This window comes from Scyliorhinus canicula, unplaced genomic scaffold (assembly GCF_902713615.1).
Source record: "Scyliorhinus canicula unplaced genomic scaffold, sScyCan1.1, whole genome shotgun sequence".
NCBI classification, from domain to species: domain Eukaryota; kingdom Metazoa; phylum Chordata; class Chondrichthyes; order Carcharhiniformes; family Scyliorhinidae; genus Scyliorhinus; species Scyliorhinus canicula.
This window is the reverse complement of record NW_024055928.1, coordinates 172,618-193,018: the sequence shown is the minus strand read 5'-3', so window position 1 is coordinate 193,018 and position 20,401 is coordinate 172,618. Positions and strand designations below refer to the sequence as shown.

The window sequence follows — 20,401 nt, the reverse complement described above, 5'->3', positions numbered from 1 at the left end:
TTAGGAATGTTATCGTGGCCGGAATGAAATTAGTGCAGAGATCTTGAAGGGGTGTGGAGGAGATAACAGTGATCAGGATGATGACAACTATAACAAACGAAGAAGGGGAAATTTCAACTTTTGGTACTTCTTAAAAGGAAAGTGAGCCCAGGGGATGGGTAAACAAGACTTGTTTGTATTGTATTTGTTTTATTGTCACATGTACTGAGGTACAATGAAAAGTATTGTTCTGTGTACAGTCATAAGTTCTGATGTGGAGATGCCGGCGTTGGACTGGGGTGAGCACAGTAAGAAGTCTTACAACACCAGGTTAAAGTCCAACAGGTTTGTTTCAAATCACTAGCTTTTGGAGGAAGGAGCAGTGCTCCAAAACCTAGTGATTTGAAACGAACCTGTTGGACTTTAACGTGGTGTTGTAAGACTTCTTACTGCAGTCATAAGTTCATGAGATACAGGAGCAGAATTAGGCCATTTGGCCCATCGCATCTGCTCCACCATTCTATCATAGCCAGAGCATCTCCTCCCGAGAACACATGACCTAGGAGCAGACAATTTAGCCTCCCGCGCCTGAACACCTTAAATGTGATCATGGCTGATCCCATCCTCGGCTCAAATCCACCGTTCTCCATAAGCCTTCAACCAATTACCAATCAAAAATCTGTCTCACTCCTCCTTGAATTTACTCACTGTCCCTTCATCCACCGCACTCCGGGGTAGTGAATTCCACAGATTCACAACCCTTTGGGAGAAGTAGTTTCTCCTCAAATCTGTTTTAAATTTTCCACCTCTTGTTCTAAGATTATGACCTCTCATAGAACATAGAACAGTACAGCACAGTTTAAAATGCCCCACAAGAGGAAGCATCAGCTCCACGTCTACTTTATAATCTTCATTATTGTAGTGATCCACAGGAGGCAGGACTTCCGTCACCACACCAATATTTATTTACAATAACGATATTACAGGAGCAGCTACAAACAGTGCTGCGAGCAGTCCAGTCAACTTAAGACTGGCTCACAAAGCCTCACAGGTGCTTATATGTGCCCCCTCAGTGAGCTATAATTGAGGGAGCTCATACTCCAATTGGCCAACCAATAAAGCCAATTGGAGTTCATTCCAATTATTGTCACAAGTAGGCTTACATTAACACTGCAATTGAGTTACTGTGAAAAGCCCCGAGTCACCACACTCGGGCGCCTGTTCGGGTACACAGAGGGAGAATTCAGAATGTCCAAATTACCTTACCAGCACGTCTTTCGGGACTTGTGGGAGGAATCCGGAGCACCCGGAGGAAACCCATGCAGACATGGGGAGAACGTGCAGACTCTGCACAGTCAGTGACCTAAGCCGGGAATTGAACCTGGGACCCTGGTGCTGTGAAGCAACAGTACTAACCACTGTGCTACCATGCCGCCATTTGATGATTGGCTGAAGTATCGTCCACACACAGAACACATAAACATATTCTCCCCATTGTGAACAATGCTTTTTGATGTTATATACAAAAGCTGATGGTTCAGGCTGTGATGAATCGAGTGACTGTTAGACCATGTAAACTGCTGCATTGTCATAAAAACCGAACTGGTTCACTAATGTCCTTCAGGGAAAGGAACCTGCCAAATGGTCGAGACCTACACAGCAATGTAGCCCATCGGAGAAGGGCGACAGGTGCGAAGGGAGGAAGTGAATGATAAGGACTTGAAAGATCTAGAACTAGACAAGAACTTTCAGAGAACCTGCCCCAGCCACAACATTCATCAGCTCAAAATACACAGGAATACCATCAGCTTCAAATTCCCCTTCCAATCTCAAACCAACCTGACTTGGACTTACATCGGCATTAATCATTGTTACCAGGGTGGTAATCCTGTCACTTGTTACCTCATACCACTGTGAGAGCACCTTCACCGCACAGATTGCAGCAATTGACAAAACATCACCGTCAAGGGGAAACTGCTGATTTTCCATAGATTGTTTTCATTCTTTCACGGAATGTAGGCATTGTTGACAAAACCGGCATTTGTTGTCCATCCCGAATTGTCCTTCCAAAGTTGGGGGTGACCTTCCTTCATTAATCGCTGCAGTCTCAGTACTGTTGGTGTACCCATAGTGATGTTTGGGAAGGAATTCGAGCACTTTAGCCCAGAGACAGTGAAAGCACAGCAAGTCAGAATGGTGTGTGGCTTAGAAGGGTATTTGCAGGTTGTAATGTTCCCATGCTCATGCTGTCCATATCCTTGTATGTTAGGGGGTTTGGAAGGTACTTTCAGAAGAGGCTTGGTGAGTTGGCAATGCCAGCGATGTCCATGTCCCAATAATGAACAATAAAAATATTGTAGAAGTAAAAAGTCTCAACAGAAATAGTTTTGCTGACTTTAAACAGCCTTTAATTGGTCTGTGTTTCTGGACTCGGTTCTGTGAGCAACATCTGTAATAAAACATATTAATACTATCACATCTTGGGGCTACCATTGACCAGAACCGAATTGGACTAGCCATATAAATAGCATGGCTACAAGAGCAGGTCAAAGCTAGGAATCCTGTGGCAAGTAACCTTCCTGCTGGCTCCCCAAAGACTGTCCAACATCTTCAAAACACAAGGTCAGGAGTGTGATGGAATACTCTCCACTTGCCTGGATGGATGCAGCTCCCAACAACACGCAAGAAGCTTAACACTATCCAGGACGAAGCAGCCCATTTGCTTGCACCCAATCCAAAGAACAACAAAAGTACAGCACAGAACAGGCCCTTCAGCCCTCCAAGCCGGTGCTGACATGCTGCCCGTCTAAACTACAAATCTTCTACTCTTCGGGGGTCCGTATTGCTCTATTCCCAGCCTTTTCATGTATTTGTCAAGATGCCTCTTAAACGTCACTATCATCCCTGCCTTCCACCACCTCCTCCGGCAGTGAGTTTCAGGCACCCACTACCCTCTGTGTAAAAATCTTGCCTCATACATATCCTCTAAACCTTGCCCCTCGCACCTTAAACCTATGCCCCCTAGTAATTGACCCGCTCTACCCTCGGAAAAAGTTTCTGACTATCCACCCTGTCTATGCCCCTCATAATTTTGTAGACCTCTATCAGGTCGCCCCTCAACCTCCGTCATTCCAGTGAGAACAAACCGAGTTTATTCAACCTCTCCTCAAAGCTAATGCCCTCCATAACAGGCAACATCATGATAAATCTCTGCACCCTCTCTAAAGTCTCCACATCCTCTGGTAATTTGAAAAATATTAAGGTAGGTAAGTCCCAAGGCCTGATGGGGATCTACCCCAGAATACTGATGGAGACAAGAGAGGAAATTGCTGAAGCCTTGACAGAAATCTTTGGATCCTCACTCTTCCAGGATCTGTATCCCTCTATTCCCATCCTATTTGTCAAGATGACCCTTAAACGTCACTATCGTCCCTGCTTCCATCACCTCCCCTGTTCCTTCTTAAACAAAGGAACAACATTGGCTATTCTCCAGTCCTCCGGGACATCACCAAATTTTAACACTATACTCCAAGTGTGACCTAACTAAGGTTCTATACAGTTGCAACATGACTTGCCAATTTTTATACTCAATGCCCCAGCCAATAAGGCAAGAATGGAGTATGCCTTCTTGACTACCTTCTCCACCTGTGTTGCCCCTTTCAGTGACCTGTGGACCGTGTACACCTAGATCTCTCTGGACTGTCAATACTCTTGAGGGTTCTACCATTCACTATATATTCCCTACCAACATTAGACGTTCCAAAATGCATTACCTCACATTTGTCCAGATTAAACTCCATCTGCCAATCTCCAAACAATCTAAATCCTGCTGTATCCTCGGACAGTCCTCATCGCTATCCACAATTCACCAAAATGGGGCTGGTTCAATTCCCGGACAGCCTCCCCGAACATGCGCTGGAATGTGGAAACTAGGGGCTTTCACAGTAACTTCATTGAAGCCTACTGGTGACAATAAGCAATTTTCATTTCACCAACCTTTGTGTCGTCCGCAAACTTACTAATCAGATCAGTTACATTTTCCTCCAAATCATTTATATGTACTACTAACAGCAAAGATCCCAGCACTGATCCCTGTGGAACACCACTAGTCACAGCCCTCCAATCAGAAAAGCACCCTTCCTTTGCTACTCTCTGTCTTCTATGACCTAGTCAGTTCTAGTATCAAATCTGGCCAGCTCACCTCTGATCCCGTGTGACTTCACCTTTTGTACCAGACTGCCATGAGGGACCTTGTCAAAGGCCTTACTGGAACTCTATATAGACAACATCATCTGCCCAACCTGCATCAATCATCTTGTGACCTCAAAAAACGCTATCAAGTTAGTGAGACATATGACCTCCCTTCACAAAACTGCACTGCCTCTTGCTAATACATCCTTTGCTTCCAAATGGGAGTAGATCCTGTCTCAAAGAATTCTCTCCAGTAATTTCCCTACCACTGACGCAAGGCTCACCAGCCTGTAGTTCCCTGGATTATCCTTGCTACCCTTCTTAAACAAAAGGAACAACATTGGCTATTCTCCAGTCCTCCGGGACATCACCTGAAGACAGTGAGGATCCAAAGATGTCTGTCAAGGCTTCAGCAATTTACTCTCTTGCCTCCTTCAGTATTCTGGGGTAGATCCCATTAGGGCCTGGGGACTTACCTACTTGAATATTTTCAAGACACCCAACACCATCGTCTTTTTGGATCTCAATGTGACCCAGATATCTACACACCCTTCTCCAGACTCAACATCCACCAATTCCTTCTGTTTGGTGAATACTGATGCAAAGTATTCATTTAGTACCTCGCCCATTTCCTCAGGCTCAACACATAGATTCCCTCCCTGTTCTTCAGTGGGCCAACCCTTCCCTGGCTACCCTCTTTCTTTTTATGTACGTGTAAAAAGCCTTTGGATTTTCCTTAATCGTATTTGGCAATGACTTTCGTAACCCCTTTTAGCCCTCCTGACTCCTTAAGTTCCTTCCGACTTTCCTTATATTACACACAGGCTTCGTCTGTTCCCAGCCTTCTAGCCCTGACAAATGCCTCCTTTTTCTTTTTGACAAGGCCTACAACATCTTTCGTTATCAAAGGTTCCCGAAATTTGCCGTATTTATCCTTCTTCTGCACAGGAACATGCCGGTCCTGAATTGCTTTCAACTTTCGTTGAAAGCCTCCCACATGTCAGATGTTGATTTACCCTCAAATATCCGCCCAATATAGGTTAGTCAGTTCCTGCCTAATATTGTTATAATTAGCCGTCCCCCAATTTAGCAGATTCACCCTAGGACCACTCTTATCCTTGTCCACCAGCACTTTAAAACTTACTGAATTGTGGTCACTGTTCCCAAATGCTCCCCTACTGAAACTTTCTACCACCTGGCAGGGCTCATTCCCCAATACTAGGTCTAGTACAGTCCCTTCCCGAGTTGGACTATCTACATTTTGTTTTAAGAAGCCCTCCTGGAAGCTCCTAACAAACTCTACCCCTTCCAAGCCCCTAGCACTGGAAGTTCCAGTCAATATTGGGGAAGTTAAAGTCTCCCATCACACAACCCTGTTGCTTTACCCTTTCCAAAATATATCTACCTATCTGCTCCTGTTTCTCCTGCTGGCTGTTAGGTGGCCTGTAGTCACCCCCCAACATTGTGAGTGCACACTTCTTATTCCTGATCGCTACCAATATAGTCTCGCTGCCCTCTGAGGTGTCCTCCTGCAGTATAGCTGTGATATTCTCCCTAACCAGTAGCAACTCCATCACCCCTTTTACATCCCCCTCTATCCCGCCTGAAACATCTAAATCCTGGAAAGTTTAGCTGCCAATCCTGTCCTTCCCTCAACCAGGTCTCTGTAATGGCAACAACATCATAGTTCCAAGTACTAATCCAAGCCCCAAGTTCATCTGCTTTACCTGTTATACTTCTTGCATTAAAACATATGCACTTCAGGCCACCGTTCCCGCTGTTTTCTGCAACATCTCCCTGTCTGCTCTTCCTCAGAGCCACACTGGCCCTAATCAGTCATTCTCCCTCACTTTTTTCACCTTCTGACGTATTGCTCCGGTACCCACCCCCCTGCCATAATAGTTTAAACACTCCCGTGTGACACTAGCAAAACTCCCGGCCAGGATATTTATGCCTCTTCAGCTTTGATGCAACCCGTCCTTCTTATACAGGTCACACCTGCCCTGGAAGAGTTGCCAGTGGTCCAGATAACTGAAACCCTCCCTCCTACACCAGCTGTTTAGTCACGTCTTTAGCAGTTCTATCTTCCTATTTCTAGCCTCACTGGCATATGGCACAGGGAGTAATCCCGAGATTACAACCCTAGAGGTCATGTCTATTAACTTTCTGCCTCACTCCCTGAACTCCTGCTGCAGGACCTCATCCGCCTTCCTGCCTACATCATTAGTACCAATATGTACCACAACCTCTGCCTGTTTGCCCTCCCTCTTCAGGATGCCTGCTACCCGTTCTGAGACATCCTGGACTCTGACACCAGGGAGGCAACATACCATCCTGGAGTGTCTTTCACATCCACAGAAGCACCTATCTGTGCCCCTGGCTATAGAGTCCCCTATGACTATTGCCCTTCTGCTCTTTGGCCCTCCCGCATCAGAGCCAGCCGTGGTGCCACTGCTCTGGCTGCTGCTGTTTTCCCCCTGATAGGCTATTCCCCCCAACAGTATCCAAAGGGGTATACCTGTTCGAGAGGTGGACAACCACAGGCGATTCCAGCACTGACTGCCTGCCCCTTCTGGTGGTCACCCATCTCTCTGCCTGCACCTTGGGTGTGACCACATCTCTATAACTCCTATCTATGATGCTTTTCCGCCACCTGCATGCTCTGAAGTGCATCCAATTGCTGCACCAACCGAACCACGTGGCCTGTGAGGAGTTGCCATTGGTTACACTTGCTGCAGTTGTAGTCAACCGGAATGCTGGAAGCATAACATATCTGCCACAGTCTCACAGTTGGAGCACTTAGATTGAGTTACAATTAACTATATGGCCCTGACGTTAGATTTTACTGTAAAATTAAATGCTAAATACTGACCTCTGCCCTCAAGTTTAGTTACTCCACTATCTCGCTAATCAATGAGATTTGGTTTGCAATTAATTTTTATTTTCCAATTCAACAGATTCCCAATCAGCCAATCAGGTCACAGCTTTACTGTGATGTCACTTCAGCCCCCCCCCCCCCCCCCCCCACAATTTGAAAAAGTAAAAATCATTTACTTTCCAGCATGTTCTCTGGTTCTCTCCCTGCAGATGAACAGTTACAAGCTAGAAAAAGAAAACAAATGGTAGGGAAAAAGCACCTTCTCCCACTCTGCACCAAATTACCACGTCCAATTCCCACTCTGGCTGTGTCTCACTCAGGATGTGTCTCCTTCACGTGCGCAGCATACTCCATGAACATCCACTCCCTCCAGGACAGTGGCAGCAGTGTGTACCATCTACAAGATGCATTGCAGAAATATGCAGCACTTTCCAAACCCACATTCACAAAGGATAACGGCAACATACAAATGGAAATCCCACCGCCTGGAAGTTCCCCTCCAAGCCACTCACCATCCTGAATTGGAAATATATCACTGTTCCTTCACTTCATGGGGTCAAAATCCTGGAACTCTCTGCCCAATAGCACTGTGGCTGTACCTACACCACATGGACTGCAGCAGTTCAGCAAGGCAGCTCACCACCACCTGCTGAAGGGCAATTATGGATAGGAAATAAACACTGGCCCAGCAGGCGGCACGTGGCACAGTGGTTAGCATTGCTGCCTACGGCGCATAGGACCCAGGTTCGAATCCCGGCCTTGGGTCACGATCTGTGTGGAGTTTGCACATTCTCCCCGTGTCTGCGTGGGTTTCACCCCCACAACCTAAAGGTGTGCAGGGTAGTTGGATTGGCCACGCTAAATTGCCCCTTAATTGGAAAAAAAAATTGGGTACTCTAAATTTATAAAAGAAAAAAAATACTGGCCGAACCAGCGACGTCAACATCGTATAAATGAAAATTTGAAAAGCAAAAACACTACAGACGTTAGAATATCAAAATATAAATAGCAAATGCTGGACATCTGTGGAAAGAAAGGACCAGAATTCCAGGCTGAGGTATGATCTGCGGTATGAACTCTGATGAAATGCAGCTGATGAATGATAGCAATAGCGCCCATAATCCCCCGCGGTTCAGAAACCGCTCTATCCAACTCGCTCATTGCCCAGGCACTGTGTGCGCATGGTCCAGGGCCAGCCAGCCGCGGGGCATTCTGGGTAGTTCTTGCTATTCCAAGTCGGAGAGAGCCGGAAGTGGTGCAGCAGATGGGCTGCAGTAAACTGGTAAGGATATGGAATCCCAGGGGGAGTGATGGAGCCAGCTCTGGACGGGGAAAGTTTCTCAACTCCCGAGTGAAGCTCGCAAACCCTAAATAAGACCCTGCGATGGAGAGTGTGTGGCTCCGGGCCCTGTGCCTGGGATCAGCCCCGGGTGAACATCCACCATGATGGTTCAGTTAGGAGAAGAGCGCATGCGCTGGCTTCTGGGTGACGTAAGAAGGAATGAGTGGGACTTTCAGGGTTCCTGTTCCCAATCGGGTCCTAGTGCCTGGGGATATTAAATGAACTTCAGGTTTTCAACTGAGCGACAGGTTTTTCAAGCGGTTTATTGGCACCGTGATTAGCACCGCTAACAAGCATCCAGGGTCAAATCCGAGCTTGGATGACTGTCTTTGTGTAGATTGTAAGAAGTTTTACAACACCAGGTTAAAGTCCAACATTTGGAATCACTGCCTTTCGGAGCATAGCTCCTTCATCAGGTGACTCCTGCTGGCACACCAGCGAGTTCACACTGGGAAGATTGCACTTTCTCCCCGTGTCTGTGTGGGTTTCCTCCACTTTCCTCCCACAGTGCAACAATGTGCAGGTTTGGTGGGGTTATGGGGATAGGGTGAGGAGTGGGCCTTGGCAGGATGCTATTTTAGAGAGTTAGTGTAGACATGATGTGCCGAATGGCTTCCTGCACTGTGGGGATGCTAATGGGGAGGTTTCAGTCCCTGTATAGTTACTGGAAGGGGCTGCTCCGAAATGTGTAGTGCTACTTTACCTCCACATTCCTAGCTTTGCTGCACATATGGGTCTGGGCTGGTCGGAGTAGATGGTCTGTTCCTGGATTTGATTAAAACATCAATTTGTAGATCCAGATGGGTGAGCCCAATGGGGAGAATGTAGGGCTTCCTCTGGCTGCTGAACCCTCTCTGTGGTCTTGTCCATGTTCAGGTGGCCCTGGAGCTGGATCATGATCACCAATTCACTTGATATCTTCCACAACTGTTGTTAAATCAGGGTGTAGAGTGCTTCTGAGACACTGAAAACAACATTCTGGTTTAGGTAAAACTGTTCCTTGTTTTTGTTGGGATTTTGCCTTCTTTTACTTTGATTGGGCAACATATTTGGGGAACCAAGAGATGAAATTAGAATTATTTGTTCTGAATTTTTATCCTGGACTGACAGTAATACTGACACAGTCAACTCCTTTTACAGAGGATTGAAAGGAGAGGATTCAACACATTCACACGAGTTGAATATCACCAGTCTTTGAATGTGGAAGGAGAAATATTTGTCTGTTCTTTCCATCGGAAAGGATCTGAAACATCATTGTGACTGGAAAAGCACCGAGACACGCATCCGAGTGAGAGTGTTCAAATGAACTGACTGTGGAAAGAACGTTAACCAATTACCCAGCCTGAGAAAATATCGCACCATTTACAGTGGGGAGAAAACGTATATGTGTTCTGCGTGTAGACAAGGATCAACTGATTGTCTAACCTGGTGACACCATGGTGAAACGGTGGAAATGTGGGGACTGTGGGAAGGGATTCCGAATCCCATCAGCGCTGGAAATTCATCAACGTAGACACACTGGGGAGAAACCATTCATTTGCTGTGTGTGTGGTAATGGATTTGCTGATTCATTTGGACTGGTGTCACACCAGCGAGTTCACACTGGTGAAAAACCGTTCATTTGCTCCCAGTGTGGGAAAAGATTCCGGTCTTCATCCAACCTCACCGAACATCTACGGGTTCACACTGGGGAGAGACCATTCCACTGCTCTGAGTGCGGGAAGAGATTCACTTGTTCTTCCCATCTTGCTCATCACAAGCTTGTCCACACTGGTGAGAGGCCGTTCGTCTGCTCCGTGTGTGGGAAGGGATTTATTAGATCAACATTCCTTCTTAGACACCAACGTATTCACACTGAAGAGAAGGCATTCACCTGCACTGAGTGTGGGAGAGTTTCACTAATTCATATAATCTTTTGATCACCAGCGAGTTCACACTGTGGAGAAACCCTTTACTTGCGGGAAGTGTGGGAAGAGTTATACCCGTGCATCTAGTCTTCGGGATCACCAGCGAGTTCACACTGGGGAGAAACCCTTTACCTGTGCTGAGTGTGGGAAGGGATTCACTGCAAAATCGCAGCTTCGGTCACATAAACTTGTCACACAGATGAAAGACCATTTCAATGTTCTGACTGTGAGAAGAGCTTTAAAAGCAGAAGCGATTTGACGAAACACCAGCGAATCCATTCTGGGTAGAAGCCGTTCATCAGCCATGTGATGGAGGATTCACTCCAGACATCCGCTCGCTTGGCTTATCCAATTGCTCGACTGGCAAACCAGAGAGTTCACATGTTATTACAGGGATTGGATTTCTACACCCAGGTATGAGCCATGTTCATTCTGACAGCTGAGATTTATTTCCATTGATGTTAAACACCAACCCATTGAAAGGGATTAATAGAATGGACATGAATTGCATTAAACACAGTGTTTGGAGTATTTTCCTGTTACCGACTGTTCCATTGTTGGGTCTTTTCTCTTTTGTTAATGGAAGACTTGTATTTATATAGCGCCTCTCACAACTTCAGGATGTCCCTAAGTGCTTTACAGACAATGAGGTTCTTTTGAATTGTAGTCACTGTTGTAATGTAGGAAATGCAGCAGCCAGATTGTGTACAACAGGCTCCAACAAACACAAATAAGATGCTGGAAATACTCAGCAGGTCAGGCAGCATCTGTGAAGCAAGAAAGTGAGTTCAAAACAGAACTGTGATTATGACCAGATTATCTATTCAGTGTTCATCACCGAGGGCTTTATAGTGAGCAGTTCACACGAGAGAACTTCCTCCTTCAAACTATCAACAGCAGAACCTTTATGTCCAGCTGCAAGAGCAGATGAGGTGAGATTGAAAGGTTTCCTCTGAAAGACGGTGCAGTATTCCCTCAGTACAGCGCTGTATTCCCTCAGTACAGTTTATCCCAGTAGCGCTGTATTCTCTCAGTACAGTGCAGTATTCCCTCAGTACAGTGCTGCATTCCCTCAGTACAGTGCAGTATTCCCTCAGTACAGCGCTGTATTCCCTCAGTACAGTGCTGTATTCCCTCAGTACAGTGCTGTATTCCCTCAGTACAGTGCTGTATTCCCTCAGTACTGTATTCCCTCAGTACGGTGCTGCATTCCATCAGTACGGTGCTGCATCCCCTCAGTACCGTGCTGTATTCCCTCAGTACGGTGCTGCATTCCATCAGTGCAGTGCTGCATTCCCTCAGTACGGTGCTGCATTCCCTCAGTACGGTGCTGCATTCTCTCAGTACAGTGCAGTATTCCCTCAGTACAGTGCTGTATTCCCTCAGTGCAGTGCTGCATTCCATCAGTGCAGTGCTGGATTCCCTCAGTACAGTGCAGTATTCCCTCAGTACAGTGCTGTACTCCCTCAGTACCGTGCTGTACTCCCTCAGTACCGTGCTGTATTCCCTCAGTACAGTGCTGTATTCCCTCAGTACAGCGCTTTATTCCCTCAGTAGTGCTGTATTGCCCTCAGTACAGTATTCCCTCAGTACAGTGCAGTATTCCCTCAGTACAATGCAGTACTCCCTCAGTACGGTGCAGTATTCACTCAGTACAGTGCAGTAATCCCTCAGTACACTGCAGTACTCCCCTCAATACAGTGCAGTACTCCCTCAGTACAGCGCTTGAAGTTAAAACTCACCACTATTCTTAGAATTCCCCCTATACCAAAAAAAGGTTGATATTCTAAATGGTGAACAGGGATTCTCACTCCCTGACTCCAGTGCAGGCTTCTGTGGGTGCCATTCAGGTCAAACTATCTTTTCAAGTTATCCCCCGGTATAACCCATACCTTCACCGAAGAATTTTACCTACTTACCCCTTAATAGCATCGATGTCCTGGGTCCTGCGTTATTAAGGAAGTGAAGTAAGCTAATAACCACTTTTCAGGTTAAGTTATTTTATTATTATATTTTTTCTTTTAAAAGCTGCAAACACTTTCTTTACAGAAAGGAAAAAAGATCTTGCTTCTGGCTGCTTCAGGCCCACCTTGGCAATCGATCTTCTTAAAATCTGGTCTTCTTGAGTTGTATTCGCTGGTGAACTCGGTTGCTGTGTCCTGTTCTTCCCATGCACCGAGCTGTGAGAGCTGGCTCTGCTAGCTATCTCTAAGCTGACTCTGACTCATGTTTAAATTCTAGCCTTCCTTAGATGTATAGCTGTTTAAACTCGGCTGCTTGCCTTGTCTTTCCCATGACCGAGCTCTCTCTCTCTCTCTCTCTGAGTTCTCCTCCCCTTCTCTCCTGTTGCTGGTGCTGTCTGTTGCTGTTCTGCTTCTGCTCCCTGGGTTTATATTCTCTTTCTGAGAGTTATTAAGTTTTAACGACTTTATTGTAAATGGGCTTGTTTCACTTTGATAGTTTAAAAGTATCTTTGATGTAAACATCTTACTACAACTAATTATTCATTTTGGGCATATCGTCTCCTCTCAGATCTGATTAAACAATGCTTTGGTTTCAATAGGTGTTACTTTTAATTCTGTGATTTCAAATCGTTTAATTTTCCAATTGTCCCCAGCTCATAACTTTGCCTTTGATTTTGACTTACATGATGTTTCTCGTAGACAGGTCGTCTCCAATTTTCTTTTAATTGTTTGATGTTCATAGAATTTTACACTTTAAAATTGACACCAAATTTGACTGAGTATCTTCCATCCTTTCCGGCTGTTTACTAAGAGAGTTTATTTCAATTAAGGTGTGAAATTTTGCTTTTAGCTGCATGCTAAAATTTAACTTGGTTATGACTTGAAAGACTTGCCTGTTTTAAACATTCGTCACTTAATGCAATTGAAACTCTCATCCATGCTTTTTCAGATGCTTCCTGAGATAGTTACATTCCATGAAGGTGTGAGCCATTGTTTTAGCTTACCACATGAGACTGTGTTTGATTAGCCTGCTTGTGAGCAAGAATCTGCATTTTACAACCCTGCTCTTTGAAGCTGCTATGAAACTTTTGTGGGATCTTTCCCTGTACCCTCTCAAACCAGATATTGCCAGACTTCCATGTTTCAAATGACACATTTTTCTGTATTTTCAAGAACAGCTGTATTCATAGAACATAGAACAGTACAGCACAGAACAGGCCCTTCGGCCCTCAATGTTGTGCCGAGCCATGATCACCCTACTCAACCCATGTATCCACCCTATACCCGTAACCCAACAACCCCCCCCCTTAACCTTACTTTTTTATTAGGACACTACGGGCAATTTAGCATGGCCAATCCACCTAACCCGCACATCTTTGGACTGTGGGAGGAAACCGGAGCACCCGGAGGAAACCCACGCACACAGGGAGAGGACGTGCAGACTCCACACAGACAGTGACCCAGCCGGGAATCGAACCTGGGACCCTGGAGCTGTGAAGCATTTATGCTAACCACCATGCTACCCTGCTGCCCCTAAGTACTGTGCAGTATTCCCTCAGTACAGTATTCCCTCAGTACAGTGCAGTATTCCCTCAGTACTGTGCAGTATTCCCTCAGTACACTGCTGTACTCCCTTAGTACAGTGCTGTATTCCCTCAGTACAGCGCTTTATTCCCTCAGTAGTGCTGTATTGCCCTCAGTACAGTATTCCCTCAGTACAGTGCAGTATTCCCTCAGTACAGTGCAGTATTCCCTCAGTACGGTGCTGCATTCCCTCAGTACGGTGCTGCATTCCCTCAGTACGGTGCTGCATTCCCTCAGTACGGTGCAGTATTCCCTCAGTACGGTGCAGTATTCCCTCAGTACAGTGCAGTATTCCCTCAGTTCAGTGCAGTATTCCCTCAGTACAACATCGGAATACCAGCTGTGCTTTATGGTTGGGTTTCTGGAGCTGAAGTTGAACCCACATCCTCCTGGCTCAGAGATGGGAATGTAACCACTGAACAATAACCCCTCATCATTAACTCACAATTATTTCCGTTCTCACATCTTTGGTTGTTCTCTTGAATACATTAACCCATTGAATCATGCAGGGGGGTGAACAATAGTCTTTACAGACACCTAGAAGTGGGACAAGGTAGTACATTTCAGTAGAAATTATTTATTTTCAGACAAGTTCCATTTTATAAGCGAACAAGATCGAGGAAGCCATTTTGAGACTAATATTTACCTGAATGGGGCATTTTGTATCCAGCTATTAACCAATTGTATTAATCAATGAAGTGTATTCATTACTCACCAATCAGAAACAAATAGTGATCATCAATTGATTTTAATTGAAGATTTAATAATCAGTTTGTAGTATGTGTTAAAAGACTGGGTTATACCTGAAACTAATGTCAGCCTGTTTTAAATTCTGTACTCCAGCTTCTGTAAGAAGAAATGTATGATTTGATAAGATGGTTAGCAGTGAGGTTTCATGCTCTTGGTAACCTTTTTGAGATGGAAGGTCACACAATGAATTGAAGACTTGTGCAGGATCAGATAGGAGGGACACATTAAACAGTCCCATTGTATCTCGATCTGAGACATTTACCCAAATGGTTAAAAAACAATTAAAATGATTCAGTAATGAAATTGACCAACCATTGAGTTCTAACCAGTTGATTCAAACTGAGGGAGGAGCTACTTAAGGATTTAAAACCCGAGGAGAAGGTCTGTTGTCAGCCAAGTACTGGAATCCCCAAAGCAAGATTCCCATCAGAATTGTCAAAAGGGCAGCATGTTGGCGCAGTGGTTAACATTGCAGCCTCACGGCGCTGAGGTCCTTGGTTCGATCCCGGCTCTGGGTCACTGTCCGTGTAAAGTTTGCACCTTCTCTCCCGTTTGCATGCGTTTCGCTCCCACAACCCAGAGAGGTGCGTGGTAGGTGGATTGGCCACGCTAAATTGGCCCTTAATTGGAAAAAAATTGAATTGGGTACTCTAAATTTATATTTTAAAAATAATTGTTGTCAAGAAGTGGTACAAGAGGGATTATGTTTATACAGCCTGATCAGCCAAGATAAATGGAAAAAGTCTGTTTATATCGATCAGTTTCCCCTTTTCCTTCCAGATCGATCAGTTTCCCCTTTTCCTTCTGTATCGATCAGTTTCCCCTTTTCCTTCTGTATCGATCAGTTTACCCTTTTCCTTCCGGATCGATCAGTTTACCCTTTTCCTTCTGTATCGATCAGTTTCCCCTTTTCCTTCTGTATCGATCAGTTTACCCTTTTCCTTCCGGATCGATCAGTTTACCCTTTTCCTTCTGTATCGATCAGTTTACCCTTTTCCTTCTGTATCGATCAGTTTACCCTTTTCCTTCCGTATCGATCAGTTTCCCCTTTTCCTTCCGTATCGATCAGTTTCCCCTTTTCCTTCTGTATCGATCAGTTTACCCTTTTCCTTCCCGTATCGATCAGTTTACCCTTTTCCTCTTGTTTCGATCAGTTTACCCTTTTCCTTCCGTATTGATCAGTTTTTTTTTTTAAATTTAGATTACCCAATTATTTTTTCCAATTAAGGGCAATTTAGCATGGCCAATCCACCTACTTTGCACATTTTTGGGTTGTGGGGGCGAAACCCACGCAGACATGGGGAGAATGTGCAAACTCCACACGGACAGTGACCCAGAGCCGGGATCGAACCTGGGACCTCAGCGCCGTGAGGCAGCTGTGCTAACCACTAGGCCACCGTGTTGCCCTCGTATCGATCAGTTTACCCGTTTCCTTCTGTATCGATCAGTTTACCCGGTTCCTTTTGTTTCGATCAGTTTTCCCTTTTCCTTCTGTATCAATCAGTTTCCCCTTTTCCTTCTGTATCAATCAGTTTCCCCTTTTCCTTCTGTATCAATCAGTTTACCCTTTTCCTTCTGAATCAATCAGTTTACCCTTTTCCTTCTGTATCGATCAGTTTCCCCTTTTCCTTCCGTATCGATCAGTTTACCCGTTTCCTTCTGTATCGATCAGTTTACCCGGTTCCTTTTGTTTCGATCAGTTTCCCCTTCTGTATCAATCAGTTTACCCGTTTCCTTCTGTATCGATCAGTTTCCCCTTTTCCTTCTGTATCGATCAGTTTCCCCTTTTCATTCTGTATCCATCAGTTTACCCTTTTCATTCTGTATTGATATGTATCTTTATTTTAAATAAATTTATTTCAATTTACCATCTGAAATTCCTGTCCTTCCTAATCGTTGAAAGTCTTGTTCAAACTAAAACAATTGAGTAAACTATTTACAAACACTGGTGGATTGCTTGGTTGAAATTAGAACAAAGAACAATACAGCACAGGATCAGGCCCTTCGGCCCTCCAAGCCTGTACCGGTCATACCAAATTTGGCCAAATCCCTCAGCACTTCCTTGTGCCATATTCCTCTATACCCATCCTATCCATGTGTTTGTCATGATGTCTTTTGAACGCCGCTAATGTATCTGCCTCCACACCTCTTCTTGCAATGCGTTCTAGGCACTCACCACCCACTGCACAAGAAACCTGCCTCGCACATGTCCTCTAAACTTTGCCCCACGGACCTTAAACCTATGCCCCCTGGTGGCTGACCCCTCCACACTGAGAAAGAGTGCCTGTCCATCCACTCTATCCATGCCCCTCGTAATCTTGTAGACCTCGATCAGGTCATCCCTCAACCTCCGTCTTTCTAATGAAAGTCCGTGTCTATTCAGCCTCTTCACATGGCTAACACCCTCCAGACCAGGCAACATCCTGGTAAACCTCCTATGCACCCTCTCCAAAGTCTCCACATCCTTCTGGTAGTGTGGCGACCAGAATTGTGCACAATATTCCAAGTGCTAACTAGAGCATGACTTGCCAGTTTTTATACTCGATGCCCCATCCAATGAAGGTCAGCATTCCGTATATTTTCTTGACTAACTTGCCCACTTGTGTTGCCACCTTCAAAGATCTGTGGACCTGCACGCCCAGATCTCTCTGACTTTCTTTATTCCTAAGAGTTTTGTCATTTACAGTACATTTGCCCTCTATGCATTATCTCACATTTGACCGGGTTAAACTCCATTTGCTATTTCTCTGCCCAAGTCTTCACCCTATCTATGTCCTGGTGGATTTTCTGACGATCCTCAACATGATCTGCCACTCCGCCAACCTTGGTGTCATCCGCAAACTTACTAATCAGACCGGCTACATTTTCCTCCAAATTGTTTATGTATACGACAAACATACGTTTTAATATGAGATCACCTGAAAGTCTATAAAATTGTCTGCATTGGATGGAGCCCTTGCAGCCTCACGTGAGGATATCGGTGTGAATGTGCAGATGTGATTTGTCAAATGTAAAATAACTCATGAAGAAATGTTTCGTGAAATTGACTGAAGAATGAATCCCAGACATGCTCAAACAGTGTCCTAGGCCAAACTAGTTTCAGCTGATGCTTCATCAATGACCGTACTCCCATGATAAGGTCAGAAGTGGGGATGCTCTCTGATGACTGCACAATGTTCACCATTTGCAACTCCTCAGTCACTGAAGCAGTCCATGGCCAAATGCAGCTTGTACTGAGAAGTGGTAAGTAACATTCGTCTCTCACAAGTGCCAGACTATGATCATCACCAACAAGAGAGGATCTAACCTTGACATTTAATAGCATTACTATCACTAAATCCCTCACTGGCAACATCCTAGGGGTTGCCATTGACCAGAAACCAAACTGGACTAGCCATAAATACTGTGGCTACAAGAGCAGATCAAAGGCGAGTAACTCACCTCCTGACTCCCTGAAGCCTGTGCACCATCTGCAAGACACAAATCAGGAGTGTAATGGAATACTCTCCACTTGTCTGGATGGGTAATAATAATAATCAATATTAGTGTGACAAGTCGGCTTACATTAACACTGCATCACTGAGAACGTATGAAGGGAGCCCCTGTTGGAAATTACCGCAGGAATCTGAAGCCTTCAAATTTTTTTAAATTTAAAGTACCCAATTCTTTTTGTTCCAATTAAGAGGCAATTTAGCACGACACATTCATCTGCCCTGCACATCTTTAGTTTGTGGGAGTGAGACACGGGGCGAATGTGCAAACTCCACACGGTCAGTGACCCAGGGTCGGGATCGAACCTGGGACCTTGGCACCATGAGGCAACAGGGCTAACCCACTGCAGCACCGTGCTCCCCTAGTTTTAGTATCTTACTACGATGTGTAATTAAGAAATTAGGCAAACCAGCTCCAGTGTAGAAATCAGTTGTGAGAAGTCAATAAGATTAAACAGAGGTCACAGCCAAGGAGAATCTAGAACAATGCCAGAGACAAACAGAGGTCACAGCCAAGGAGAATCTAGAACAGTGCTCCGCTTTCCTCCCACAAGTCCCGAAAGACATGCTCGTTGGGTGAATTGGACATTCTGAATTCTCCCCCTGTACCTGAACAGGCGCTGGAGTGTGGCAACTAGGGGGTTTTCACAACAACCTCATTGCAGTGTTAATGTAAGCCTACTGTGACAATAATAAAGATTATTATTAGAGGAGTCATCAAGTCTAAAGGTAACAGGGGCATGGATGAGGTTTCATCAGCAGATGAGCTGGGGTTGGGGGGGGGGGGGGGGGTGGAGACAGGTGAGATTATGGAGATTGAAATATCTGGTATTAGTGATGGTGTGGATATGGGGTCAGAACTCATCTTGGGGTCAAATCTGACCCGGAGATTGTGCAGAGTGTGGTTCAGCCTCAGACAGTTCCCAGGGAGAGGGATGGACTCGGGAGTTAGCAAAGGGAATTTGCATCCCGGTCCTGGGTCACTGTCCATGTGGAGTTTGTACATTGTCCCCATGTCTGCATGGGTTTAATCCCCACAACCCAAATATGTGCAGGTTAGGTGGATTGGCCACGCTTAATTGCCCCATAATTGGAAAAAAAATAATTGGGTACTCTAAATTTATTTTTTAAAAAGGAAAGGGAATTTGTGGTGGTGACTGAAGATAATGACTTTGGTCTTCCCAATTTTAATTGGAGGAAGTTTCTGCCCATCCAGTACTGGATGTGGGACAATCAGTTTGATAATTTAGTAACAGTGGAGGAATGGAGAGGGATGGGGGTGAGGTAGAGCTGGGTGTTGTCAGTGTCCATGTGAAAACTAACACAGTGCTTTTGGATGATGTCACCTACTGGGGTCTGGGAGGGGCTGGGGATAGAACACCAAGTAAAAGGACTTTGGAGAGGAAAGGGAGATTGGAGATGTCTTGGAAATTTGTAAAGATGGTGGGGTCAAGTGTTCTGTTTAGGATGGGTTGCATTAAAGTGAGAGGGCAGAACCAAATGTAGAACTGTAAACATATCAACTAACGCAGAGAAGTTGGATGGTCAACTGTTTTGTGAGAATGGAGTCAAGGGAACAGAAGTTGGGTCTGATGGACAATATAAGCTCAGAGGGAGATAGAAGATAGGAGAGAAACTGGAGAAAGATCCGAGTTCAGGGCTCAGACGAGGAGGAACTTTTGACGCAGTTTGGTCTGGTGGGTTAGTGGAAGGGAGGGAAGCAGCGGAGGTAGCTGATCAGATTGCCTCAATGTCAGTGACAAAGGAACCCCATGAACTCCACACACTTGTTGTCAGAGGTGAGGATGGATGAAACGGGGGGAGGGCGAAGAACATTTCAAAAGGAAGAACTTTTGTTAGAAAATTTTTTAAATACTTGACGCACATTGTTTCACACAATACTGATTTATTTGACTTTTACCTGGAATATTAACCCCTATAACTGAGCTGGAGTATATTTACTGTTAAGGGCACTGCCAGAAAGGAAATTTGAGACATTTGTCCCCACAGTTTGTCTTTGCAATTTGTATGGGAGAAGGAGAGGTTGTGGACTCCAGAAATGATGTCCCCGACTATTTGTGATGGTTTCTTAGCAAAGTAAATGTTCATGATGGAATCGGAAAATAAATAAAATGAAATAGAAGTACACTTAAAATAAGACAATGGCTTCACACATCCCAATACTTTAAACAGTTCCAAACAATCTTAATTTAACTACCTCAGAGCTAACCTTCCCCAATCTGTCCAGCAATGCTATAAAATGCAGAAACCTTATCCCAAACTGTGCCTTTACTCCAATTTGCTCCTGAGGTTAA

At 45.0% G+C, this 20,401-nt stretch overlaps 1 long non-coding RNA gene across 1 annotated transcript; it reads left to right on the top strand.

The window, feature by feature from the left end:
• Nucleotides 1-8,283: 8,283 nt before the first annotated feature.
• LOC119961333 lies at nt 8,284-10,828 on the top strand. Its single transcript, XR_005459642.1, has 2 exons — nt 8,284-8,330; nt 9,531-10,828. It is a non-coding gene; the product is annotated as an uncharacterized LOC119961333 (long non-coding RNA).
• Nucleotides 10,829-20,401: the final 9,573 nt, after the last annotated feature.